The sequence below is a fragment of the Crocodylus siamensis genome, chromosome 1 (assembly GCF_052110815.1).
Source record: "Crocodylus siamensis isolate JL-2025a chromosome 1, ASM5211081v1, whole genome shotgun sequence".
Taxonomy (NCBI): domain Eukaryota; kingdom Metazoa; phylum Chordata; order Crocodylia; family Crocodylidae; genus Crocodylus; species Crocodylus siamensis.
Window position 1 is genome coordinate 225,511,077 of NC_143395.1, and position 11,359 is coordinate 225,522,435.

Sequence of the window (11,359 nt, forward strand, 5' to 3'; positions counted from 1 at the left end):
TGCATATGTTGATCTTTCCCAAACTGGGCAGGTGTATTCAACCATTGCATAAAAAAGTGCAAGTGACGTAGTTTTTAACTTTGTTGGGTTACCCTACCCCTCCCCCCACATTTGAAGTTGATGAGCTTCTTTAATATGTTTCTTTCCAGGAGCTAACTTTGAATTTCTACATATGCTTTATATGAAAGCATGCAGTCTAGTTGCACTCCCAGTAGATGGGATTCAGACAGCAAGTGAGGTTTATTCCATTCCAGGTTGGTTTGAGTTGTGTACAAAAATCTCAATTTCAAAGGTGGAAGAGACTAACTTGCATTTTATTTGGGTTGACATGTAGTTCTTTTTGATGTATTATTTTGATAACCCATTGAGCACTGCTGCTAGCATGACCTTGAGGTGGGGAAAGTTCTTAGCTTGGGCAGTGGTGCACAAATCATCTGCATAAATAAAACTTCTTATGCCTGGATGAATTGGTCGATTGTTGGTGTGGATTTTAAACAGTATGATTGCATCCTCACATGTAGGAGTGTGTGGTTGCCATGGCAAAAATATCAGTGGCACAAATCTGCTGCTGCTGGACATGGGGTTGGTGCATGGCAAGTTGTCTTAGGTGGGGTAGCAGAGGCTGGGGCCTCTTACCTGGGTTCCTGGGGGCCCCCTGACTGAGGCAATTCAGACACTTGGATGAACAGAGACAGTGATCTGAATGCTTGCAGCCTGGCCAGCAGCCAGAGCATGACTCTGGCTGGACAGGCTCCATTTCTGGCGGCACATGCTGCTGACATATGTGACACATCACTTTGTGTGAAGTTTATTTTTTTTGACACTGGAATCTCCTGGTGTCAAATTTTGGTGCTCTGCTGCAAAAGAGTGCACATATGCCGTGTGCAGTTTGTGGTGCTTCAAACACTTTTGAGGTGCTACAAACTGCATGTGTACACTCATCAGGATGCACCCATAGATGCAAGTATGCTCCCTTGAGGCAGGCCATTGCTTTGTTTTCACAATTAGCTCTGCTTCGTGCATAATTTGATATAGAATAATCAATTATGTAGCAGGAATCATATTATTTATAGTAGTATTTGTCCCTCAGTATATTTCTTGAAGGCATGCTACTTAGCAATTGCTGTTGGCAATAATTCCTGGTTTAACAGCTGAAAGCCCTTCAACATTCACAGACATTATTGTCAGTGAAGGTCCCTGATACAGACCTTTTATCATGCTTATAATATCTTGGCATAGGTTTGATTGTAGCTTTGATTGAGGTAATAGGTGAGTAGCAGGATGTGCAGATTCAAGGAATCTGACAGGGGCTGTGACCTGAATGTTTCTCCTGCAGTCTTCATATTTCTACTGAAAAGACTTCTGGTTTTGCTGATTTTCAGCTTGCACTGCACGAAGGAAACATGAAGGTCTCTATCAATTCATGTATTAAAATCTCTATAGCTCTGAGCCCATTCCTTGTATAATCTAAATATTCAACAATCTATGATCCGAGTTACTTGCTAATTAGTCATTGTTTCTTCTGGAGTTATATTTATTGTACCACATATTTACTATTACAACTTCCTCTATTAGTCTCAGAAGAGCTAAGATACAGTTGTACTGTGTTTTGACATTTCTACTGAAACCTGTCAGTTCTTGGACATGTCTCATACCTACACTGGAAGTACAGAGCATGCATTAGGGAAAACATAAGCCACATGGTGAAAGGAAGGGTTACCTATCAGACAAATTGCTTTCAGTACTTGGTAGAATGATGACTCAAGTGTCAATATAAGTTGATACAAATAGGTGATGTTTTATACATTATACTGTTTTAATTTAGGCCGGTACCTAATTCTGGAGACAAAAAAAATCTTAATTCATATTTTGTACATAGCTGCTCATTAATGAGATCCCTGGAAACCCACTAATGCTTTAAACAACTTGGAATTCCATAATTTCCCCTTTCCAAAGTATCTGATATTTAGTTAAATATATATTTTAGCTATAAATAAGCTACATTTTTGGTTCCAAAATTGTTCTCTGGCTTCAAGTTACACTTAAAGTTATGTACATTTCATCTGCCTGATTTGAGGCCCATTTGACTAATTGCCCTGATGTCATTATGACTCTTGTCTGAGGCAGGTCTTACATACTTTGAACAAGTCTACCGAAGCCAATGAGACTCTCTCACAGCTTGATTCAATATCCACTGAAATCGAATTGGGCCAGAGTCTAAATGCTAAAGAATTGAAGTATCAGGCCTCACTAGCATTGAGGAAAACTCCAAGGGTCTTTGGTGTGGACATCTTACATAAATGTTTAGTGTCCTTCTGGTGTGCCAAAGAGATATGGTTGGGGCTTATTATTTTATAGCACACAGTACTTTTACACACTTAATTGGAGATGTAACAAGATGCAGTCCCCACTTGAATAAAAATGTCATGCAAAACTTCTTTCTTGCAAATGGATCTGTATAGATGGATTGTTTGGCTATGTGAAGTCCCACTAGGACTTCCTGTGGGGGCAGGAATTCACCTGAGCCAAGCTAATTGCAAGACTGGCCTAAATTTAAAATGCACATGTAAAATGCAACTAAGGAAGGTAACAAGCACTAAGGAGGTGAAAAGGTTTAGAAGGATTAGGTTAGATTCCTACACCGTTGTCATTTTGTTTTGGCATATACGCATATGGGTAGTTTAGTAAAATGAAGACACACACAGAGATTTAATTGGTTCTGGTCCTAACTTTTTACTGTCCTGAGCAAAATATATTTTGTTGTGTTCTCTCCAGCATTCACACAGTTAACTACATTGGCCAATCAGAAGCTAGTTACCACTGTTCAGGTCTAGAAATGGTCCCTCCCCCTACTCCAAGTCTGTCTGTCTGGGCAACTGCTCTCTTTGTTCATGTGATGGGAAAGTCCAAGACACACGTGCATGTTGTTTTATTCTTTATTTTCACACACACACACACACACACACACATGTTCATATATATGTATGTAAATGTGTGTGAGTATGTATGTATTGTAGGTATCTATGCATCTATGAAGGTGAATAAAAAAAATGAACATGTGTAATTTGATTCACTCACTCAAACCATCTGTGAAGACTGCAAAAGACCAAAAAATAAAACACCATTGGGCAGATAGAAGACATGAAAGTGAGACAGTTTGGATAACATTTCCCTGAAATTGTCACGTTTCCTTATTTGACAGCATTACAAAAGAAATCATTTGCCCAATTTTGAAATATGCATTCAAACGTCTGTTTCATTAACCACACATCAGTATGTTGCCACCTGTTCCAGTCATGCTTGATAATGAATAGTATGAGGAGATAATACACCTGTCTGGCCTTGTAAATGTTCTGCAGGGAAAAATCAAAATTAGGCAATGTAAGTCAAATTTGGATGAATAGGCCTGTTAGAGTCAATGTTAAATCCACTGTCCTTAATTACTTTGTTGCCTGAATTGGAAACCCATCAAGCAACAAGGAAAAGAAGATAAAGCTCTTTGACAGGAAAGAGTCAAACAATATAATTTTGTCTCTAGGACCATCAGTCACCTCAAGACAATTGCAAGTCTGCACTTACAACAGTCAAATGATAGCAAAAAATTAGTGCTAGAGCTGCCTTAGAGTACAAAAAGCTTAAAAAAAGTTAGGGTATGTTTACAAGGCACAATAAAGTGGGCACATCTACACAAGATGCTTTACTCAAGATTAGTGTTAATTACTGTGCAGTAAGCATCACTGTCTACACATGCAGATGCATGCTGCACAATAACTGGCTCATAAACACAGGGTGTTTTACATGATGCTGTAATGCACAGTAAAATAGGGTACTGTGCATTAAAGCACATGTAGAAACAACAATGCGGCATTTTATTACTAATCACATTAAAGGAGAACATTTCTAGCACTCTTTGTAGTCTCATGTTTCCTGGTTTATCAGACATGCTTATGGCTCTCCTATCTAGTAGCAGAATGAAGAAGCATCCCTTGGAGTCTGACAGTAGTCCCAGAAGCTTAATGGATTTCCTTGTATCTTATTACTGTTCTTAGGACAAGGAACTATTTACAAACTTGTTGCTTTTGAGTGGTTAACCTTTAGCATCTCTTTCTAATCAGCTTGCAATTATGGTCAGCCCTAGAACATCACAAACCCATTACTTACGATGAAGATTGTTAAAATACTTATATGTACAACATAACCCTGACATATGAGGAAAAGCAAATGCAAAGGACTGAAATCTGGCCACAACTGTCCAGTTTTCATACCTGGCCTGTATTTTCTTCAAAAGTTTACATCATTAACATGTCAACATTACTATGCAATGTAGCAGGATTAAGTCTGCTGGCATTTTAACAGTTTTTGGAAGTTAGAATAGTTGTCTGCTGCAGAAGCGCTGATACTGGTAGAAATTAGGCCTGAGACACAAAATTAAAGTACATGAACTAATCCCATCTTCTCCAAAGGTCAAAGATATTGGAATCCAGAATGCTGTTTCAAGCAAATCGCTGTTCATCACTTACAGTGTCAACTTGAGCATTGGGTGTTGGTTGAACAAGCTCCAGTTAAAGTGTCCCCACCACCATTTTTCAGCACAGAGACGCTGATACATGTGATGCTGCAACATGGTAATTACTACACTCCAGCAGACTTATTTAATTGAGACTGCTCTGACATGCTGTAATTACAACACATTGGAGCAGCCTCACTGCACGTGTATAGGTGCCTTTTATTAACAAATTCTGGGATAATTATACTGCGTCTAAGTGCATTCCTCTTGCAGTTTAATTGGGTTTGGTATTTTTCTTAGCTTCTTTATGAAATGGTAGCATAGTGTTTTCAAATTCTGTACTGCTGCATTTAGCTCTAGAGGTGTCTGTATTTCCATAGTTGTAAGTTGTATTAAGATAATTTAATAAAAAGGCATAATATAGACATAATTATTATATATTATGATTACTGTTACATAATTCAATATACTGAGCCCTGATTTCGCCAGCATAGTGCAGCATTAACTCCATGTAATTCATGATCCCCTTGTGGATGAAGAGCCTGGCAACCTTTTACATATTTTAGAGCTTTCTGCCAAGAAGTAACCTTTTAACTTCATTTGCTTTCCTCTTATCCTGGGCCTGGGAAGAATGGAGTGCCCTCAGTACCTACTGAATTTAAGGTCTTTTTCTATATACACACACACACACGTAGCTCATGAATTTAAAGTGAACCAAGGATGAAGTATCCACAGGAAAGTAGTGTTAAGCAGCATATGTCCACTGTTGTCCAACTCTTTTGAATAAAATTAGTCCTTTCAAGAAACTGATAACAATACTCTCGAATGAGTTCAACAACTCACAAAGAGGTGATGTTAACAAAGACATAGAACACTTATAGTGAGAATATACTGATGAGAGCTCTATGGAAGCCAAAACTATCAACCTTATTGTAGTTGTTATCATAATTATTAATAGAAATTAATAGAAATAATCATTCATTGCAATTGATATGATTTGGGCCATTGCTAATTTCACCTTTAATGCCTAATAACATACTATCTCATGCATCCTTATATATTATGCTTCTGTTTTATGTTAGCTCCCATTCTTTTTGAGCTGTTGTATTTTATGAAACAAACAAAACCCCTTCAGCTAAATTGACCTGCTTTTATAACACAAAATGTAAACATCCCTCTTTTCACATGAGTAGCATAATTAGCACTCCATTGATGAGAATAGACATGTGTCATAAAGTGTATGTTTCTTAGTAATGCACGGCTCCCTGGCTGTTATATAACTAACCTTAACTAGCCTATCCTTCCCCTTCATGCAGTCCTTTGCCTCATTCTCCATCCTTCTTCTAACTTCTGTAACCAATGGCCTGTAGACAACTGCTTCATTCACTATACAGTCCAGATTCATACCCTAAGCCCTATCAAACCCTGTTTGCTGATGAGGCAGAGGTCATGTGGAAAAAAATAGTAGGCGAGAATGTAATTACAGCAGCAGGGGACAACCTTTTTGTCAGGTGTCCCACAAAGTAAGCCCCATACCCTTCCTGAGTGCCACTCAGATTCTCTTCCTCTGCTGATGTGCTCTGCGCTCTATCTGCCCCATTGTTATTCTGCTTTCTTCTCTCTGCCCTGTGCTCCCCTGCCTGATCTGTTTCTCTGATTTATGTGCGGCAGGCTTGCCGGCAGCAGCCCGGCTTGCCGACTTGAAAGGGCTCAGAGTGATTGCTGCAGCATTCCCCACCATTCAGGGAAGACAAGGGGAGAGGCTTGCCCCACCCCTACCCAGGGGTGAGGTGAAGAGTCGGATCAGGGAGGAGACTAACTCCCTCGTTGTGTGATTGGTCCATTTGCAATCTGCGGGTAGAGCCTCCAAAGGGAATAAAAAGGCAGTGTGCCTGGCACGAGTGGCTGCAATGAGGGACAGAGGAGAGGGCTAAGAAGAGCTGGCTGAGCTGGCCGGCGGGTGCCTCAGAAAAACCATAAGAGACTCACTGGATGAGGGGTGGCAAGCAGCTGCGTCCTCCAGCCCTGCCGTGAGGGAAGATGGTGTCAGTGCACAGCCAGTGCACAGAGGGGCCAGGAGCGGACAGAGATCTCAGACCTGCATGCAGTGGCTCAGGTCCCCAACCCCAGCATGAAGCTGGGCACATGGTGCACAGATTAGTGCACTGAGAGTCTGAGAGCAAACAGGGTCTGGGAGCAGCCTCTGCAGGTCCCAGGAGTGTGAGCTGCCCAAAAAGGGAATTCCCACACGTGAGGGGGGCCCTCTCATCAGGGCAAGCTGCTGGGAAACCCCTGAAAGGGACAAGGGAGAAGGGTTAGGGATTAAGGCCCCACCCACTGGGTTATTTAAGTAAGGTTGTAGGGTGCTGCAGGGACATCGGGGTGCTCCCATTTCCCTTTTTGGGGGGACCCTCTGCCCCAGGTCACCAATGTTACCCTAGTGCAGCTTGCTGTCATTTTCTCTTCTTTTGGGCTCTGTACCTCATACTTTGTAAACCTTGCACCCTATTAAAAATACAAGAACGCATAATGTTTTCTGAGACTCTTTTCTGATTACCTGTTCCCTCACCTGTATATGGAGTATTTGCACTGATATGTACATATACTGCCTATATCCTCTATATATATATATCCTATTTTAACTTTCTTATCTCTTATTAAATTGTACATAGTTAAATCCCAAAACATATCCTGACTCTGCTCTATAGGGGAGGAGAAAAGCTGCACTGAGCTGAGCAGCCATGCTTCCCCAGTGCTTCTGCCATGCTAATATTCCCTTCATTTGGAGAAGCGGTATATAAATTATACCTGCCACACACAGAGTTCTGCCACATCCACAAACAGAGTCTTCCTATGGCATTTGTGAATTACCGTATCATAGTACATATTAGGGCGGGGCTAAACAGCAGTTTCTTTTCAACTTCTGTTTTGCCATTTTGATGGGACAGTGTTTCATTTAATTTTGAAACCACTGTTCTGCTTTATTTCGTCAAAACTGTTTCACTGTTTTGATGTTGTTTTGACATTTTCCCCATAGGCTATGATGGGGAAACACGAAACTGCCTATAACTTTGTCATTTCTAACTTGATTTGGATGAAATGTGCAGGGATGGTAGCTCCTTCTGTGGCCATGAACACTGCCAGCTTTCAAGAAGAGGGATGCAGGGATTTTTGGGAAGCTATACCCCACTGTGCCTTAACACACACACATATAACACAAGTTTTGCTATCAAGACTGAGGTGCAAACCGCAGGCATGGTAGCTCCTGCTGAGGCCACAAAGCTGGCCACGTTTCAAGGAGATAGGCGCAGGGGTTTCTGGGAAACTGCACCTTAAGCTGCTGACAAGCAAAACTTATGACATGTGACTTTGCGTGTGTGTAGTGCTTGTTTGAATTTACAAACGACTTTTGACAGATGAGCCTATGAACTGTACTTCATCAACCTCTTAGGTAAAGAAACTCATGGACTCAGTATAGACATTGGAATTCTGACACACTGCAACCTGCTGGACATCTGACTCCTCAGGTACCTCTCCACTTTTACCTGCGCTGCTACATTCCCCTCCCTCAGCCTGTCCCTCATCCACTGACACCTCCATTTTCATTTTCATTTTCACTGACTGGCTTTCTTGTGTGCATTGCATGGCAGCCTCTGGCAGCTTTACTATTCCTTGCATCCAGGAACAGCACACACTCTAACTGCAGGTGTTTCCCCAGTCTGACAAAGGGTTTTTCAACCCAAAAGCTGGCATACCAGGATCCTAAGCTGAGCTAACCTGGAGCCTCACATACGCTTGGCCCACACTGGCAGCTCCTGTGGTGGAGGAGGAGACTGGCTGGTGGATGGCATGCTAGCATGGGACAGTGGATCCCCCCCTTCCACGTCCCCCCACCTCTTCCATGTCCCCCCACCTCCACCATTCTGCCTCCCTGACTCTCTTGGCTTTGGCTGCTGCCTATGCTGCCCTTCACTCTCTGGTCACATATGGTGGCCAACATATGGACCGTACTGGACTGCAAGGGATCAAGCTGTTTCCTGATGCCCTCCTTTAGCCGCCTCACCACTACCTGCATGTCTGGTAACAGTGGCTTGCCCTAGCCAGGAACACTGATCCCCTGGAAGCTTTCCATTTGGCTCTGAAGTTCCCTCACTACCGGCTAAGGAGGGCATTGCCAATGCTGAGGGTCTCGGTGGCCTTGAGAAAGGGCTTGAGGACCACCAAGATCTGGGAGATGGCATCCTACTCAGCAATGTTAAGGGGGCCAGTGATCTCAATCTCTTCGGTGCAAGTAGCCTGCCACCTTCCTTCATTTGGAAGTGAGCTTGCTGGTGGTGCTAGCACCGTCACCAGCAGCCCTGTTCCCCTCCAAGGTGTCCTTAACTACAAAGTGGAACTTGTGTGCCACACAGCAGATGCAAACAAACTTGGCATCATGGACTGCCTTGACCATATTGGCCCCATTGACGGTGACCATGAACCCGCTGGTGAGCTTACCTTGCCCAACAAGCCACCCCTGCACCAAGCAGTTCATGGCCCCCATGATCTCTGTTTCCAAGTAGGATTCATCCATCACCTCAGCTTGAAGGAGAGCCCACTGACAGCCTGATTGGTCACGCCAGTGTCCTGTGAGGGGGAGGTAGGTGTGATCTCCACCCTGGCTGCTCCAGATATATGAGGTAAAGTGTAAGGCCACCTGCGGACCTGCCTTGAACAGCTCCTCCCTCAACTACTCCCTGCATGATGCATGCAGGGAGGGCACCACCATCTTGCTGAAGGTGGTGCATGCATGCACTTGGTAGGATGGGGCACAAGTGCCATAAGCTACCTGAACCCTGGTCATTAAACTAAGGAGAAGGGCTGGCCATTGACACCAGAATGCTCTAATTGATCTTGCTTGCCCTAGCAATGTGCCCCTTTTTTTGTCTACCTTTCCCCCACTGTCCCAGAATGGCCTACCTCTGCTTTGGAGGGATGGGGCCTTTGGAGCAAGAGGAGGACTTCTCTTTGGGCATGTTCCCACTGGTGCCAGACTAAGGAGGAGCAAGGGCAAGGGGGTGGTGCCTGTGGAGATGCATCAGTGGTGCTCATATGTTTTTTTCCCTTGCCCCAGCTGGTTTTGGCTTGGCAGTGCAGGCAGACAGCATATGTGGGATCATCTGCCAGCTCAAAATGATTTCAGACCACACTACCCACTCACTTCTGGGATGCGGATACATGTGCAGATGCTGCAATTTTCCCCTCCTCAGCAGGGAGAGGCACAGAAACAGGAGGAGCAGACTCAGCTGAGCTGCTTGCCTCCTCAACCTGTACCTCAACCTTTTCCATAGTGCCGTCTGGGGAAGGAGACCTGGCTATAGGGGAAACTTGAGAGGTGTGGAGCACAAACTCAGCTGATTCCCCCTCCTTCCCCAAAATTTCCCTTGTTAGGGCACTCAGATCCAGCTCTTCCTCTGGCAATGGAAGAGTCAGCATGGGAAGTGAAATGGGGGTGGAGGAGACTGTTCTGCTGGTGCTGGTGATGCTGCTTGTTGTCATGGTGGTGGGGTGGAGGGGATGCAGACTCAGGCACAAGCAGTGACACTGGCACTGCTCCCCTTTCCTTGCTACTGCTGGAAGCCTCATCCCTGCTAGTTGTAGAAAAGAAGCTGCGTCTCAGTTTGGTGGGGGTTGAGGGGAAACTTATACCTCACCCTCTATCCTCTCTTCTACCCCTCCCTGAAGGCTTTCCACCTGGCTTTCCAGCATGCTTCATGATGTTTCATAGTGTCTTGTCTTTATAAAAATATATAAATATATATGTGCCTTCCTATATAAATTTTATATTATAATATGTGATATCAATGTATAAAAATAAAAATATATAAACATATGTGCCTTCCTATATAAATTCTATAGTATAATACCCAATATAATTATGAAATCAAAAAGAATAAATCAATGAATATAATAATAAAATAAAAGGGTCTAGAAAGAAAGCAAATGTATTGTGGAATCCCACTTGCTAGGCTAGGAAGTAGGAAATCAAATCACTGGTACTAGCCTTTGTTGTCTAACGCTCCTGAGCTTCTGGAAGATAGTTTAGTAACTGACCCCAAGGCAGAAAGCAGGCCAGTTCAAACAATTCTGCCTTTTATGCTGTTTTTCCATCCCTCCCCCAGAGCACTGCGATTGGAAGGGACCTCAGGGAAGGATCACAGTCACTGGCCAGTTATACATGTCAATATCAGAGCAGTCGTTCTCCCTCCCTCTCCTTACTCTCTGTTTCCCTGCAGGCAAGTCCAGCTTCAGCTTCAAAACTTGAAATGTTTCAAAACTTTTGAAATGTTTCAACTGCCCTCATTTCATTTCAAGGCTATTTCAAAGCCCTTCATTTCATTTTGATTTCACTTTTTTGAGCTTCAAATGAGTTGAAACAGAAAAGCAGGCAAAATTTCACACAGCCCTAGTTCATATGCATAAGTAGGTTGAATGAAGATGTCACAAGCCATTGAATGAAGATGTCACAGGCTCAGCCCCCCAGGGAGTGACAAGAGAAGGAATGGGGTACTCACCAGTCCCCCTCCTGTAGGGCAGGGCCCCCCCAAATCCCAGGCAGGGCCCCCCGGCCTGAGAAACCAGCGTTCCCCGATGGCAGGCCCACTGTGCATGCGCACAGTTTAAAAGGGCCTGCCAAACAGGGGAAAGAAAAAAAAAAGAAAAAGCTCAGTTAGGCTCCGGAGCAGTAAGAGATGTGCCGGTGAAGCCCGCTGCGCCCCCGCTCCCCCAAAGCCCCCCAGACACCCCCTCAGCAGCCGCGGAGCCCCCTGCCAACCCCCAGCACAGCCGAAGGTAAGCGGGCTTGTGGTGGGA